The 16,307-nt window shown below is 46.5% G+C and overlaps 1 long non-coding RNA gene across 1 annotated transcript; it reads left to right on the top strand.

Moving 5' to 3' along the window:
• Nucleotides 1-1,245: 1,245 nt before the first annotated feature.
• On the top strand, nt 1,246-6,795 carry LOC139075954 (uncharacterized). Its single transcript, XR_011527013.1, has 2 exons — nt 1,246-1,562; nt 1,667-6,795. It is a non-coding gene; the product is annotated as an uncharacterized lncRNA (long non-coding RNA).
• The last annotated feature ends 9,512 nt before the right edge of the window (nt 6,796-16,307 follow it).

Here is a 16,307-nt window from a genome sequence, read left to right as displayed (position 1 = left end):
GTGTGTAGCTTGGTTGCTCTGGCGCTGGCTCAGGGGTGAGCTGCCGCACCTAGGAGGTCCCAGTCACTGGGGGTCTGCCCACTAAGCCCACGTAAGTCACCCATGCTGCCAGCTTCCTCGCAAGAGGATGGAGACGCTCAGTGGGGCCGAGTTTCTCACCCTGGGCACTACTGACATTTTGGGGCGGATAATTCTTTGTTATGGAGGCTGTTCCATGCATCGGAGGCTGTTTAGCAGCATCCCTGTCCTCTACCCACTAGATGCCAGCAGTACCCGGCTCCAGCTGTGACAGCCCAAAATGTCAGCAGACATTGCCAAATATCCCATAGTGGGGCAGGTGGCCCCCCGCTGAGAAGCTGAGCAGCCGTGAGGGAGAGGGGACCTGGGAAGCCCTCACAGAAAGGGGCCTCAATGCTCATTGAGGCAGACGTTATTTGTTTGATGCTTCAAATTCCAACTTCATCACTCATGACTTACAAAGAAACCATATTTCCCAAGCCAAAATTCAGGACACATGACCTAACAAAGGCTTTTTGAAAAAAAGAACTCTCCTATGATTTGATTTATTCACAGCAGTATACAGTTTAAATCTCGTTTGTATAGGTTGGTTTCCTCCTCTCTTCCCTCTTTTATCCTTTTCAGGCATTTCCCTTGAAGAATCTCTTGCATGTCTAATCCCATCCTGGCTTCTGCTTCTAGGAGGACTTGAACTGGTTCAATGGCTCAAAAACAGTGGTACTGGGACCAAAGAAACATAGGGCCACGGAGGTGCCCCTTAGATGGCTCTAACAGAACCTGCTGCAAGGAGCAGAGTTGACCGACAGCCTTGGTGCCACCCCCAGGGCCAGGAGCCCAGTCTGTCCCTGCTGCCTCTGGGCAATGACTGAGCACAGCAGGGGCACCAGTGCTGAACCATTCCCGCCCAACGAGGTGACTCCTTGAATGGGAGAGTTTAGCTTGGGGACCCCCAATGGCAAGGCCAAGATTTTCTCAGAACGTCACTGCAGTCTGAGGTTCTTCCCACCCCAGCCTTCTTTCTCTCTCTCTCTGCGTGGGGCGGGGGTCAGACCTGAATGGCAGAGGGCTCTCCCTGCCCACTCCTGCTCTCTTGAACCCTTGATCCTTTGCAGCTCTTTCCCCCAGTAAATCTCTTGCTCTTCTAATCCCATCTTGCTGTCTGCTTCTCAGAAGCCCAGAGAAGTAATGGATTCCCTTCACTAAAAAACTAAAATTATATAAAACAATATATGTAGCAAAACTATATCCAAGGTAATCGAATAGTTGTGTTACTTAAAACCAGAGATGGACCAGAAAATTGGGATGTGAGATTACCCTACCTATATCTCCCAAGAGAGTGGACCGTATTTCTAAGTGAGGATTATCTGTACTAAGAACAGCCACTTCTTATTGCCTTCCCCATCCCTCTACCGGGAACCTCCTCCAAAAATTGAGAAGACACCTGCACACCAATGTTATCCTAATTCATTTTTCTCTTCCCCCCCAACATGGCTTTGGAATTCCTTTGTATCCAGATGGAGGAACAGAACCATGGATCCATTCAGGTGACAGAGATATGAATCCTCTAAGCTAAGATGCTATTTCATCTCCACCCCCAAACAAACCCCCCTCCTTAGTCTTGTCCATTCCTCCTTTTCTTCCTCTTCAGATGTGATGACCTTTATCCCACCACGAAGAGATGAGACTGCGATATAGGGAAGGCTGGACCTTGAGGATCAAGCTTTGCCTTCGCAGTGAGAAAGAGAAAAGAAGCCCCTGGCTGCAGGCTCCCACCGGCCAGGTGCTCACAGCTAGGCTGCAATGTTCTCCTGTTGAACAGAGCCAGTCTCACAGATGACCAACATCAGAGAAACTCCGACACAAGACCATTCAGTAATCACCTCTGAGCACAGACAAAAACAAGGCCACTGTGCAAACCACAAAAACCACCCAGCATCCCCACCCTCAGCTGACACAAGTGACGGCCATCTCTACCAACCACAGCTTTAGTTATGCTGTCTTTGTCTCAACTTCTACGTAAAAATGGGAATTTCTGATCATAGAATTGATCCTGCTTTCTCATAGCACCCAGTCCAGCACAAATCCCCACCTCCTTGAAACTTGCCCCGCATCACTTAACACAAGTCTAATTGTATTATAAGTCCCTTGTCGCACCCTCCAACTGAGAGGCCACAGGACTCCTCATCGAATACAGTCTTTCTCATCGCAACAAATCAGGAAATCCAACTTTGTTCCCGGTGGACTGGCTACAAGGCATGGACAGGTGGTCCACAGGGGTCAGGTCCTGGCCTGTTCTATGACGTTAGCTCCTGAGTCTGTCTCCAAGGTGCTGGATCGATCCCATGCAAGAAAAAGAGAAGAGATTAAAGGCAAGACAAGGACGAGAAAAAAAGGTTTCAGTACACACAGCTGAGGCGTAGATGAACCTTCTGACTGGAGTTCCAAGTCCAACTCTATCGCTGTGTGACCTTAAGAGTTCACACAGAAGTGGAGACACATTTGACCTTCACAAGGCAGCAAAGTCAGTCCTATATGAGTCAGGGATGAGAATGTGCGTGCACAATGGGCAGCTCACAAGAAGCACTTGCTCGCAGACGAGAGGAACTAGCAGGTTGAGGGAAGCCTGAAGGTTCCCAGAACAGGAGGAAATGAACTGAGAGTGAAAATCCGGTCATTTCAGGGATAACGAAGCTGGAAAGGGGAGCCCAGGAGATATAGAAGAGGGGAGACCGAGTCCATCCCAACTGGGCCCTCCCTTGAAGCATCACTCCAGCGTACAGCCATCCCTCCAAGGGAGAAGAGACGTGGGGAGGCACTGGGAACAGCACCAGAGAACCGGTGGGGGGACCGGCAAAATGGGAGAGATGAGTGCTGAGGGATGGGTCAGGAAAGCCGGGAGAGGGACATCCACCCCAGAAGGGATCCACAGCCCACCTCCAAGCACGGCTGACGCCAGAGCCCCAGGTGGGCATGTGTGCCCGACTTTCCTTCTGTCAGAAGGAAGCCCCTGAGGGCAAGGCTGCAGGGCAGGCGCCAGGTCCCTGCCCACCACAGCAGTCTTCTCACCCGAGCAAGCGTCAGAAATGCACGGGCCTTTCGGGAGAACAGACCAAAATGAGTGTCGCCTTCCAGAGACTTATGAGGCCACAGTTAACAGCCCAACTTCAACTGGTGAGTGGAAGCAAAGTGTGCCGCGCAGGAACATGTGTGCCTCTAGGAAGGAGACTGAGGGAACCGTGTGCGCTCCAAGAGAGGATCAGAAAGGTTTTCTACGCTCCTCCCTGGCACCGGTCGGCTGGAGCAGCGGGCTGCTGCCAACGGTGACGGCTGCGCCAGCGGGATGGCCCGTAGGCCATGCTGTCCTCTCTCACTGCCAACATTCTTAGCTCTGCACTCAACTAGGGGAGGACTGGAGGGCGCAGATGGGGAAACGCAGGCTCCCAGAGGAAAAGCAGGCCCAGACCACGAGGCCGGGGCTCTGAGAGCGCACACCTCTTCCGTCCTCAGCGGTGAACACGTGAACAGGAAACTAACCTGGACGAATGGCTCCTTCTCCATCCGCCTGTTCTTAATTGGGGTCCTAGCAGTTTCCTCATGCACACGCTGCTGGCCTCAAACCTGGGGTTAATGGGCTTCTGCGCCCTGATTAGGGCCCAGGGGTCCTCACCTCTACCCCGAGCCTATGTGGAAGTCTCCCGGGGCGGGCCAGGGAGCTCACGGCCTCCTCCGCGCTGTTCCACCTTGCGCATAGCGCGGTTCTCGCAGGGCCGGCGTCTGGAGGGAGAAGGTGGGGGCTTGCAACCGCGAGACTAACCGCCCCACCGCTCCTCACGACCCCCGGATTCTCCAGAATCTCCGAGGCCCACGCCACGCCCTCCCCTCTATTCCCCCAGCCTTGCTCGCGGGGTCTCCCCCATCTCCAGAACTCACTCTCCCTCAACTCTCGTCCTCCAGGCTCGAGGGTCTTTCTCACCTTCTGGGCCTCTCAGGCCTCGGCATCTTTTGCCCCAGTTGTCCCCACACTGGTCCATTTTATCCTGCCTTGGAAGTGGGAGGCTGGATGAAGACGAGGAACGGTTGCTTTAAACATCTGCCTCAAGATGTGCCTCACCCTCCCCTCGAAGAGGAGGTGGAGGGAGGGGCTGGGATGAGTCTGGCCTCGGGGCCTTTGCCTCACAGCCCCTGGGTGAGAGCTTTACCTTTTAAACTAGAAAGATCTGGAAGAATTAGGGGCTGAGATAACCCTGGATCTTTGGGTGGAGATTTTTGCTGTTGTCATTTTGGGGGCAGCCCCTGGAGATGTCTGGGAGGGAGATGTCCCCTGGGCACCAGCAGTCCTTCCTTTAATGGTCCTCTGCGGCAAGAACCCTTTCATGGGAATTTGCTGGAAGAATTTGACCAACCTAGGAGAAAAGTTCATTGATTCCCTTGCCCTTTCCTCGTGTCATCAGTTACTTAGCATCTTATGGCGGCTGTTCAGAGAGGGGTCAAGGATGGGGTTTGTTCTGCAGAAGCTCATCCCTAGCACAGCCATTATCTTCAAAACCCTCTTTCTGATTCTTTGGGGCCTCAAAAAACTTGGGGAAGGGGACCTGGAAAATACCACTTCGGAAACTCAAGATGGGTCTACAGTATCATTGAAGTGCCCACTGTTGCCACCCCAAGCCCTGGGTATGATGAGGTGGATGGAGAACGCTCCAGAGTACCCCGCTCCTGACCTCAGCTTCTTTGGTTCTTTTTATTCCCAGGTGGCCCAAATATGGTTTTCCTCTCTCCTTCAGGTGAGAAAAATATTAGGTTGCTTTTCTTAAAGGAACCGTAGTTCTCTCTGCAGAGGTTTGGAATCAAGGCTAAATCTGGAGGTGAGCCTGTCTCTTACAGGTGCAGAATCTAAGTTTCTAGCTGCTCTGGCCTTCATTGCTCCTGAGGGCCATGACAGAGTGCATGATTTCCTTTTTCAGTATCCAAATTGAAAGTTATTAGTTCAATAATATTGCTGAGAAATTATTGCAATATGTTTTAATTGGTTTATAGATTAACGTAGCTTGTTTGCCCAGAGTCTGTTGCCTTGGGAGCAGAGCTAGAAACAAAAGCCCAGAACTGGGAAAACTGAATAAAAATTGGTGAAGAGCCCTCGTCACATTTTATTACTGCCCCTCCAGCCACAGCCCCCACATTCATTCCTCTTCTAGTTTAGAAGTGTCTTAACAGCTCAAGAAATCATGCCATGCTCGTGGAATGAGTGGGTGAATGCTACCACCTAAAGTTTGCAATCTCCTCCCCCTCCCCACCCACCTCATTTCTGGACCCTCCCTCATAGTGCTTTACGGGGCAACTTCTTCTCCACTGGCACTTAGCATTAGTACAATGTCTTGCACATAGTAGGTATTCAGTAAGAGTGAATCAAAAAAACCGAAGTGAAGTGGATATCTAGCAGAATAAATACCACACAGTTTAGTGCTATCCGCACTAAAATTCTCCATGCAGACCGAAGGAGACGTGATGTCATGTTCAATTATTGCTCAGCCCTTGGCAAGGATCTGAAGACAAATAGAAACATCTTGATCTATTTGTGCAAGAAGTCTACGCTTGCAGCTTCTGTAGTAAGTGTAAATTTTCATCTTAAAAATCGATGTCCCTGGCCTGGAGAAAATAAATTAAATTGATTATTTTATTTTTTTTTAGCACTGAAGACAAAAGCTTTATTATCTCAAAAGGAGCTTGTTATCCATGTTATTTAAGGAAAACATAACTGAAAATACAACTTCATTCTGGATATACTGGAGTGAGTTGATGCTAGACATTTTTTAAAAGGTATAAGGCATTTTTATCTTCATTATTGGAAGTTTCTCTGTTGCTAGTGTTTCTCAAAGATACTATTTGCAGAAAAATCACTGGGTTGCCATTCAAGGGGAAGTGAGGGAGATTTCTGGAAAGATCTAACCCCTGACTTCAAGGATCACCTCTGAAGAACCCATTTCCCAATTATCTTTGCTTCAGCTGGGCCTGAGTTTCTTCATCTGTAAAATGAATGGGTTGATCACTGGATGATCTTTAACATTCCTTCTAATTCTAATTTTTCACAATTCTTTGCTGAAAATGAAAATTCTTTGGCTGAAATGAAGAGCAATTGGTCAGTTAATACCAAATTATGAATCTATCTTAGTCTTTTATTCTTAAAAATATGAGGAAAGGCTTCTGCCTCCACTGAGTCTCCCAAAGTATTTGTGTTTATAAACAAGTATTTGCATTTCAAACAGAAGCTCTGAAAATGGCAGGAGGGTGAAGTCTGGCCTCTGTAAACCAGGCATTGCTTAGAATAAGTCACAGATGTGGGGGATCAGAACTGGCCAACCCTAAATGTGTCTCTTTGGCTTGATTATTTTTAGGCACAAAAGACTCTGAATGAAATTTTGACCTTCCCCCTAACTGCCTAAAAGAATTTAAGATAGAAGCCCTGTCCCCAGGACAGGCCGTCACCATAGATAACTCTGGGTATAATAGACTGGGAGGATCCATGTTAAGCCCATTCTTATCAAAGTTCTCTCGGGGTCACGTTGTCTATAGGTGGCCCAGCAAACATTTATCAAATATTTGCCTTTCCTTCTCCATGTAAATTGCCTTCCTCCCCTTTGAAGTCCCAAACCACTACCCGCAACATCCTCCTTTGTCTTTAGCTGAAGATGGTATTTAAGGTGGTAGCTGCGGCCATTTTGGAGAGTTATTCGGTTTTCCTTGGTTTCTCCCGTGTTATTAAACTTTGGTTTTCTCCTGTTATTCTGTGTCCTGTCAATTTAATTCTTAAACCAGCCAGAAGGAGGGATAGTTCTCCCTCCTCTGTACAGACTGTCTTAAAAATCTAGGAAATGCTGATTAGTGTTTTTTCTTCTTAAATCAGCTTTGTTCAGATATAATTTAAATACAATCAAACACACTTATGTTAAGTGTAGAGTTGATGAGTTTTGACAAATGTTTACCCCCATAGAACCCACCACCTCCATCACAATAGAGAACATTTCCATCACCCCAGAAAGTTCCCTCATGTTTTTTTGTAGTCAGTCCTCATCAGACTGGGTCTACAGTGTAGAGGTGTCACCCCTTAGCATCCCATCCTCTGGCTTTCCTAAAGATACAGAAGTGAACTAAGGCTGAGTCCCCGCACATAGGGAGCCTACACCCTTGTGCTGGAGGATAAGCAATTCTTCAGCTAGAGCATGCCCCAGTTTAGTTAACTCAACCCTTGCTACTACGTAAGGAGACAAGACTGTTTAGTCGTTTGGAGGGCGCCCCACGTTGGGGCTTCCTACTTCCCTTGGTGTCCACAGCCCTTCCACTAGTCCACAAGTCCGTTGCCTCTTGAAGGCCTCCACAGCTCTGTTTCTAACCCTCCCCTTGGAGCAACAGATCGCTCTCTCCAACAGGATGAGGAAGTTCCTTCTGTGTCTCCTGCAGCTGAACATCAGTGGAGTCTTCCTCTATTCTATTTTTCCCACAACCGTGTGGGGAGCCAACTCCGGATCTCTGAGTGGGTGACAGTGGGGAGCAGAATTGCTGGGTGCTTCAGATGCATTTTGTTCTCTTTCTCTTGAAGGCGGTAGCTTGTTTTAGAAAAACACTCAGCCCACCAGAATTATTTATTTTTCTGAAGAATCATGATGTATAGTAAATGTATACTCAGTGGGATAAATAATGGTAGAATAAGATGGCACAGTTAGATACAAAATTGATTAATGTCCTACGGGGCATTAAAACCATAACCTTTGACATTATCTTTTCTATTGGACAGAGTTTATTTGCATCTCTACCTGATAAAAAACATTTGCAACTTATCAATTTTCTGCAAATGAGCACATACTCTTAGCAGAGTCTAGGTCCCAATCAGTAGTCAACCCAAACTTCCATTTCCCTGGATCACTAAGTGACCGTTGCGGGGGTTGTTACTGCTCTGGGAGACTCTGAAAGGACATTCAGGCTGTCATGTTGTCTAACTTTCAAGTTTTGGATAACTTTTCTTAACATGATTGACCATACTCCTGCAAAATAATAACCAAGCCTGACTAGACCAAAAGGACAAGTGCCTCTTCTGTGGCCTGTGGAGCTGTTGCAGCTGATGGCACCACTGCCATGTAAGTTCTCTCTGCCCACAGATCTCTCCTCAGTAACCTGGGGAAGGGGGAGTTGGCGGGCGATGTCTCAGTACATTCTGATGAATGAGTTATTTCTTGCAGCCCCCTTTTTGGTGTCGTCAAATGATAAAAATAATGCAACTTAGTAAGTTGAGTTTGGTGTCCTTTATTCAAGGGAAAACGATCCGTGGATTGGGGGAGTCCAGTGCCTCACAAGCAGGGGTGCGCTCTTCCTGAGGGATTTTAGGCAGGAGCGAGTTTAAAGAGCGCTGGAGGAGGCAGCGGGGACAGAGGGCATGATGGGCTAGGAGGGCAGGGATTTCCCTACAAGTCCAGCGGGTCCTGTTTTCTAGGGTCAGGTCAGCTGGCTAAAGCTGAGTTGGAGGGTTGTGACTGGCATATATTAGGTTGCCCTGACGGCGAGGTGCTTCCCAGTAGGTGCAGGCTGACTTAGGTTGAGTGGGGCGGCCTCCATTTTGTGGGTCTTGATATGTGATTACCTTTATTAGTGTCTCTCTGGAATGGCAAGGACCATCACTCAGGAATGTTTGGCTTTCCTGGAAATGGGGGCCCTCAGAGTAAAAAGACAGATTCGTTCTCCTTGGGCAACTTTAAATTGAGCTTTTTGACCTGTTAGTGACTTTACTCATAGAAAGACACGTAAACAAAAAAAACGGAAACAGGCTAGATCCTGAGTCATAGGAATCCCTATGCCAAAGGCCCCGGGGAAGGCCTGCCCTAAGGCTCTGGAGGACCTATGCCATCAGGAGCACCGAAACACTGAGTTGAAAGATCAGCAGCCACCAAAAAGCTTTATAAATACACCTCGGAGTGACATGTGGTCTCGTGGAAGGGACCCCAGACTGGGAAGCAGGAGGCTGGAGTCCTCCCATGGGTTGGCCACTTTCCTGCTGTGAGGCCTTAGGCAAGATCACACATTCTTTGGACTTCCTCATTTAAATTGAAAAAAAAGGAGAGGAAGAAGATAATTTGTCCTGCTGCCCTAACTTCACAGGGTGGTTATAAGGACCGATCCAATTCAGATATTGAGTTGTTAAGTGCCAGGCTCTGTGCTGCCTGTGGGATAAAATAAAATAATGTCTGGGAAAGTGCTTTGCCAATCAAAAGAGAAGGTATAATTAGTTGACAATCGTTGAGATCAAAGACCCATGACAGCCTGCAGGCTGGCCTCCTGGTGCCTGCAGCGACCAGGGGTGTGGGTGTGGTGAGGGTGGCAGCCTTGGCAGGGGATTGGAAGGCGGTCCCAAGGTTGAAGGTGGAGAAGGACGCTTAACCCAGGAATGTGGGTCGATCCTGCCCGCGCTCAGCCTGCGAGCCAGCTCAGGCAACGCTGCGCCGCGGGTGGCAGGCAGCCAAGCAATTAGTGTCTTGTGAAAAGAAAGCCATCAAGACTGGAATTGGCCCCTGCTGAGACCCAGTGAGCCAGCCCAGGGTCCAAAGTTCACGCAGAATCCACGTCTCAGGCAGGCATGGTGGCTCTTGTTCTCACTCTCACAAGGCTGTGGACTTGGATTTTGTCTAAAAATGTTTTTTCCCCTCAAATTACACAGCAACCACAAAATGATTTTCCGAGCGGCCCTTCTCAGGTGGCGGGCTTCTCTCCCTGAACTCCAAGGACCAGCCCGACCCCCTCACAACCCTAGTCCCTCGGCTTAAGGTCTGTGCAGATTCTAGTCCCTCCCGCCTGGATCCCTGAGGGGTCAGATCTGAACGTCCTGGGCAACCTGTGGAATGCACGAAGGGGCTGGAAGTCACTTTGCCAGCCAGTGCCAGGACTCCTCTTTCCAGACGGAGGGAGCCATGCTCTCCCAGGGCTGGTCGTCAGCCCCCTGAGGACATCTTGGCCTGGGAGTATCGAGGTTTGAGGAGTGGGTGGCCGAATGGAGTTCAGAGTCCCCAGAGGTGGTGTGGAAGAGGCTTCCAGCAGAGGGAGAGCAGCGTTTCTGCTGCTACCGTTCCAGTCTTTTCTGGCCATTAGCCTCCTGGGGAGTAACCTGGCATCTCTGACCACAGCAGGGTGAAGTCTGGCCAAACTGGTTGCACCACTGGGGGTGGGGAGGGAAGAGCAGAGGCTTAAAGTCCTGAACGGCTGGATTCACCAGAGGCCGCAAGGCTGGAACACTGTCTTCAGGCATTCCACAATCACAGAATCGCGAGTTTTGACAGGTTTTAAAAAGAACTTTTCATTTTCATTTTATTTTACTTAAAAAATGAGATACATTAACAAGATTCAAATTGAAAAGTTACAAAAGGGTACACAGTGAGAAGTTTCCTGGTCACACAGTTTCCACCATGAAGGTGTGGGGACCTGGAATTGGCCACCCCAAGATATGTCTCTTTGGCATGAGGATTATTTGAAGCTGATTGCTTTTGATAAACTGGTACAGGGAAGGAGGCTCTGAGGAGTGGAACTTGCTTGCCCTTTGTTAGGAGACATTTACGTTGTAAAGGAACTCTCCATCTGTAAAGATATCTCTAGAAACTCTTAATCAATGGGAAGGCAAGGACTTAAATCTGCATTTTATTGTGCTTGTCTGGTGACCTCCTGTAACTGACTTCCCTCCCCCTCCCAACGTTGGCATTTCTTTAAGGGTTAAGCATCTTTCCTTAGGCTAGGAACTGATTGCTGTGCTCACCTGTGACCGCCCAGCTCAAGACAATAGACTTGCCTCCTGCTGTGTCCATCAAACGCTGTGCTGACAGGGCAATCTTGTGACTATTGTGGGAGGGACATTTCAATCATATGCGGAACACCCTGTTTAGGGGTATATAACCACTCTGTGCACCCCACTTCTTCGGTGCCCTTTCTTCCTTCAGGAAGAAAGGCCCTGGGCCATGGTCCTCATAAAGCTTTGTTTAATTTTCTCTTGCTATTCTGTCTCATGTGAATTTAATTCATTCTCCGGCCAGATGAACCCACTTTGGATAGAGGAAAAGTCTTCTTCCCCTACAAAGGCAAACACTGTTCACAGTCTCTATTTAACAAGATGTTTTTCAAACTTCTTTTTTCAACTTTTAAATGCTTAGAGGCTCTTTAGAGGCACTGATTTGGCTGCATATTGGAGGAGAAGCAATGAGTTTCTAACCATCCTTAAGGGAATGGTACTCTTTGTCCAGCCCCTTGTCACTGAGGAAGGGCGTCCTTTGCGGGTGGGGATGGAGCAGGGAAAAAAGACTGGACAGTTGCTATGGTTACTTCTAGCCACAGTGGTGGGAATGCTGCATCCCCTCACATGTCTCCAACGGGGTCCATCTCTGATCTGGATGCCCTGGTCAAACGCCCAGGGCTGCCTCAGACACCAGCAGCTGAGATCTCATCACACTGCAACAGAGTGACAAAATGAGACCCAGCAGGTCCCTGTTCCTGGCTGTTGAGCCGACACAGCTCACACTGTGATGCTTCTCCCAGGAACATCTCTTTCTAGGGCTGCACAAATACTGTAAGATCATACGCCAGCTTGCTGGGGCTGACAGCTAAATGAGTTTGGAGAGGACGAGGAGAGCAGCGTCTTTGAATCTGACACCATTAGCTAGACAACTGTCAAGTCACAGGAAGGGACAGCCAGCTTGCTGAGGATGAGACCAACCCAGAATAAACACACTGTTGGTGCTGTTTTTCCTCTTCAGTGTAGATTTCACGAAGGGTGGCTGCTAAATTCAGACATGGTCATATACGTCATCTCTCCCCACCATCACAATCACCATCTTAAGTAGGTATTTAGAATTCACATTTTACAGTTGAGGAAATTTTGGCCCAGAGAAGTTAAATTGCCTCCCTGGGTCACACAGCTGGTACTTCACAGGTGCCTCTCAGCAGTTCTGCAGTTTTCTTCAGGCTGGGGAGAAATGTTTCCTAAAAATGAGATAGGCTGGGTTTAATATACATACTCCTATGCACAAATTGATAGACCCACACCATCTCATTGAGACGTGGTGAGTGACTGGCCTGTGGCTTCCCCCGTGGGTTTGCTCCTGGAACATTCCTGGAACACAATGAGGGGCCACGGTGGCAGTGATTCCATCTATGGGGGTCAGAATTGGCCACCCCAAAATGTGTCTCTTTGGCTTGATTGTTTTTAAGGACAAAAGACTCTGAAAGAAACTTTGACTTTCCCCCTAACTGCCTAAAAGAATTTAAGATAGAAGGCTTGTTCCAGGAAGGAGCTAATACCGTAAGACAACTATAGCATACTGTAAACTAGGAGTGACAGACAGGAAGGCACTAGCAAGACCATTTGTATCCAAGTTCTGCCTCTGGGGTCACATTATCTATAGATGGCCCAGCAAATGCTTGTTTATAAAAAATCTGCATTTCTATCTCTATGTAAATTGCCTTTCTCCCCTTTGAAGTCCCAAACCAGTACCCCCAACATCCTCCTTTGTCTTTAGCTGAAGATGGTATTTAAGGTGGCATCTTCAGCCATTCTGGTGAGTTACTCAGTTTTCCTGGGTTTCTGCCGTGTATATGTATTATTAAACTTTGATTTTCTCCTGTTATTCTGTCTCATGTCAATTTAATTCTTAGGCCTGCCAGAAGGACCTAGAGGGTAGAGGAATTGTCTTCCTCCCCTACACCTCAAAGACCAGTTCCTTCCCCAACCAGTCCTCTGAGGCCTCTCAAGGAGCAGCAAACAAGTGATTGTGGCATAGCTGGACGACGAAGTGAGGCCCAGCATGCTCACCTGTAAATCAGAGGATTGCACTAGGTCACAGCAGGCCGAAGGAAGGAACAGTGACACCTGTCATATTTGCTTGCCTAATATCCATTCTCATTTCCCAGTGGCACTTTACTTGGTCTACTTGGAGGCATTTCCCTGGAGCCTGCCTTCCACTCTGGATGCTGAAGGGGTTGGGTCCTTCCTCTCCCCCATCTGATGTAGCCAGGGGTGGACCCTGTTACCTGGACTCAGCCAATGAGACATTCTCCTTGAAACAGGGGGTCTGAAGGGAGCCAGCTGAGACATGCCTCATTCATTACTGTGACAGCAGGCTCAGCGGACAGTTCTTGTGTCAAAACGTAAGTAAAAAAAGTTATAAACATGACTTTTATGCCAAATAGAATGAAAATGAGCCACAGGTTTTATTCAACTCATTAATTAATGAGGGAACCAGGAAAATGGTAAAGCTGGTAAAGCCAAGAGCACTTGAGGAACTGGGAAAGGCACACCAAAATAATTTCTTTTTAAAAGTTGGACACAAATCTGATTAACGTCCTATAGGGCAATAAAACCATAGGTTACTATCTATATAATTGATAACATTTGTGTGATCCCAAGCATTAGAGCTAGGGTTCCTTACCTTCCCTTTACTGAAGATGCAAGATTTTTATATTCCCTTTCTCTTCTGATGCTGATTATTGGGCATGTAACATATAGCCCTGAGAAATATCTTTTGCAAGATGTCAAGGGCACCCGAAGCTGTCTGGGGATTTTTCTATGTTCAAGGGTGGATGTTGTACTAAGACCCCAAAAGAGTAAGGTGAGATTGCCGTGTAAGACCCCTTAGAATCCAAGACTTCATATTGGAGTGAAGATCAGATTTGCTACCTTGTTTTCCCATTTCTCTAGATAACTGGATGCTTATTACGGGATGTTGGTTGTTATGGTGATGGGGGAGGGGACAACTGTGAAGGTTGTACACTGTGGAAGAGAGTTTGACCCAGGTAACCCTTTGTCACAGGACATTCTGTTGCCTGAGATGAAGTGTTGGGATGAAGTGTTACATAGTTTGAATTGTCAACGAAAATATCTGGAATACAAGAATTTAGTTAGGAAATCTTTATTGCTCATACAGTTTGCAAATTGGGGAGACATGGCCTTTAGCAGCAAACCAAAATTATTCTCCAGGAGAACAAAGAAAGGGGGCTGCCTTTACAGAAAAAGGTCCCACCCAGGTTCCTACTCAGGTCTACTTATGCAAATGAGGGGTGCAAGCCAGGTTAGTCCTGATTGGTTGGCACAGGTCACAGTTTTATTGGTTAGGTCCAGGTGGCCGCTGGGGCTTTTGTAAAATCAGGAACTCTGGCAGGATCAAAGCCTGAGAGTGCATTCTGTTTTTCTGAGAACAGAGTTTGTGAGTGCTTCCCGGTCCCGTCATGGCCACTTGGCTCCATTTTGTTTTAAGGTCTGGGTTAGCCACACAGAATCCATCTGGTTCTCAGGGGTCTTTTTGATTTCATTTTACCCCGCAGAATGCTGGCTGGTGAAGGAATTCAGAGTATCTCACCTCAAAATATGCCACTATGGCATAAGGATTATTTTGAGCTGAAGGCAATTAAGGAGAAGCAGACACAAAAACTCTCTTCTCTCCTGTCTCCGTCCTCTCTACCAGGAGGGGCAGGAGGATTCTTCACCTCCAGAGACAATTCTAGACTCTTTACTAGGCCAGAGCCTCACCAGAGGAATCTGTGTAACAACCCTTCTCTTCCATCAATTTCCCCCATATATTTACCTTTCCACAATTTGTCACCCCTAGAAGCCCAAAGTCCCTTTCCTTTGTCTTGTCACTACTCTACAAATTTTGTTGAGATGCTATATAAAACTTTAGAACAAGAGTTAAGAATTTCAAAAGGCACTTGGGCAGGTGTAAGACTTCTGTAAATACTGACAGTTGGGAAATAACTTTAACAAAGGCCCTGGAACACACAGCAAGGCCGGTTCAGTGTCCCTTACTCTGTCATCAGACCTCATCTGCTCCAGGCCTTGCCATGCAAAGCCCTTTATAAATGTATCCTGGATCCCCCACTGCCAAGAAAAACAAAACTTACATAGCAATTGTTCTAGATTTCTGATAATAAGCCCCTAAACTCCTTGTTAGGAAAAACCTTACATCTTTTCTCTGTCCCTTTAAGATGTAAATGTTATGATGTCTTTGAAATGTAAACATCCCAGGAGATGATTCTTGGCTAAAGCAACTACCTGAGAGTGAAGAGAAAAAAAAAAAAAAAAAAGGAAAAAACAGGCTTTTTGGAAACAAACTGCTACTTGGCATTTCCAAAGGGTTATTTACCCAAAACTTAACTGACAGCCTCCATTCGATTACTTATTAAGAGCAAATGAAAACCTTGCAGTCTCCACAAATATTGATAAAAAGCTTTAGCTCTCATTGAACATTAATTTGTTCCATCTGTTGGAAACAATTCAGAGCCAACCATTTTATATAAACTTGCGAATTTTGTATTACTCTATTTGCCTGATTCATGGATAAAATTTTAAAATAAAAGCTATAAGATCTCTATTAGCGTTTATATGTTTATGTCTAAGTATATATGTAAAGGTGGTATTTTCTTTCCAGATGGTGTCACTGAAATTAACCCATAAAATCCTGTTCTGCTTTAATTGGTTTTTTTTTTTTTTAGATTTTATTTTATTTTTTTTCCTTTTTCTCCCCAAAGCCCCCCAGTACATAGTTGTATATTCTTCGTTGTGGGTCCTTCTAGTTGTGGCATGTGGGACGCCGCCTCAGTGTGGTCTGACGAGCAGTGCCATGTCCGCGCCCAGGATCCGAACCAACGAAACACTGGGCCGCCTGCAGCGGAGCGCACGAACTTAACCACTCGGCCACGGGGCCAGCCCCTCTGCTTTAATTGGTTTTAAAAAAAATAAGTGCTTATATAAATTATTTCTAAAACTCTTAAAAAAATAGGAATTAATCCAAATGTTTCCCCCCCAAGTTCATGTGATCTGAATAATCTTTGGTAAGTAAGACTAGTTTAAGATTGTTTGTTAAATAAAAACAGGTATGTCTTTAGAATTATCAACATTAAATATAATGCAGACACACAATTTTATTCCACCTGGGTTTACCAATCAAAGTAGCTTATATTATCTTAATAGATGTTCAGAATTATAATACTATAAATTTAATCTAAGAACAAAATGTACACTAAAAATAAATTGCTTGGTGTACGTCAAGCATGGCAGTAAAAAACAACAAAAAAGAAAGAGCTGTATGTTTAATTTGTAGGTTCTTTGCTTCTGTGATTTTTTTGATACTTGTCTGATTTATCAACAAGAAAAATAAGATGATGGTTAGGTTTTTAATGTCTCATGAAATTTTCATGAACAATCCAATCATAATTGTTAGGAACAAGTAAATTAAATTGATGTTAATGAATTAAATTGACATAAAAGTTCATAAATG

Source organism: Equus przewalskii, chromosome 15 (assembly GCF_037783145.1).
Source record: "Equus przewalskii isolate Varuska chromosome 15, EquPr2, whole genome shotgun sequence".
NCBI lineage: Eukaryota > Metazoa > Chordata > Mammalia > Perissodactyla > Equidae > Equus > Equus przewalskii.
The sequence above is the reverse complement of the archived record's forward strand: the minus strand, read 5'-3'. Positions and strand labels throughout refer to the sequence as shown.